Here is an 873-nt window from a genome sequence, read left to right on the forward strand (position 1 = left end):
AAGGAGCCCCAGTAACCAGGTGGTGGATGTGATCCATGGGAATTTGGGATATTTTTCCATTTAGGAACAGGGTGAATGCTGAAGGTTCCGTCATGAGGAGGTGATGGATCTGATCCATGAAAATCTGGGCTATTTTTCCATGCAGGAACAGGGTGAACATGGAAGGTTCCCCAATAAACAGGTGGTGGATCTGATCCATGGGAATTTGGGCTATTTTTCCACGGAGGAATGGGGTGAACATGGAAGGTCCCCTCATAAGCAGGTGATGGATGTGATCCATGGGAATTTGGGATATTTTTCCCTTTAGGAACAGGGTGAATGTTGAAGGTTCTGTCATGAGCAGGTGGTGGATGTGATCCATGGGAATTTGGGATATTTTCCCTTTAGGAATGGGGTGAATGTTGAAGGAGCCATGCACAAGTAGGTGCTGAATGTGATCCATGGGAATCTGGGATATTTTCCATGTAGGAACAGTGTGAATGTTGAAGGAGCCACACACAAGCAGGTGATGGATCTGATCCATGGGAATTTGGGATATTTTTCCATGGAGGAACAGGGTGAACATGGAAGGTCCCCTCATAAGCAGGTGGTGGATGTGATACATGAAAACCTGGGCTATTTTTCCATGCAGGAACAGGGTGAACATGGAAGGTTCCCCAATAAGCAGGTGGTGGATGTGATCCATGGGAATTTGGGATATTTTTCCATTTAGGAATGGTGTGAACATGGAAGGAGCCCCAATAAACAGGTGGTGGATCTGATCCATGAAAATCTGGGCTATTTTTCCATGCAAGAACAGGGTGAATGTTGAAGGTTCCCTCATAAACAAGTGGTGGATGTGATCCATGGGAATTTGGGATATTTTCTCTTTAG

General features: G+C 45.5%; 1 protein-coding gene and 1 long non-coding RNA gene across 2 annotated transcripts in view; both read left to right on the forward strand.

The window, feature by feature from the left end:
- The window catches only part of LOC117243806, a 15,854-nt gene that overhangs the window by 8,353 nt on the left and 6,628 nt on the right, over positions 1 to 873 (forward strand). The gene's annotated exons all lie outside the window — the stretch shown is intronic.
- On the forward strand, positions 7 to 761 carry LOC117243807. Its single transcript, XR_004495717.1, has 2 exons — positions 7 to 586; positions 668 to 761. It is a non-coding gene; the product is annotated as an uncharacterized LOC117243807 (long non-coding RNA).

This window comes from Parus major, unplaced genomic scaffold (genome assembly GCF_001522545.3).
Source record: "Parus major isolate Abel unplaced genomic scaffold, Parus_major1.1 Scaffold527, whole genome shotgun sequence".
Taxonomy (NCBI): domain Eukaryota; kingdom Metazoa; phylum Chordata; class Aves; order Passeriformes; family Paridae; genus Parus; species Parus major.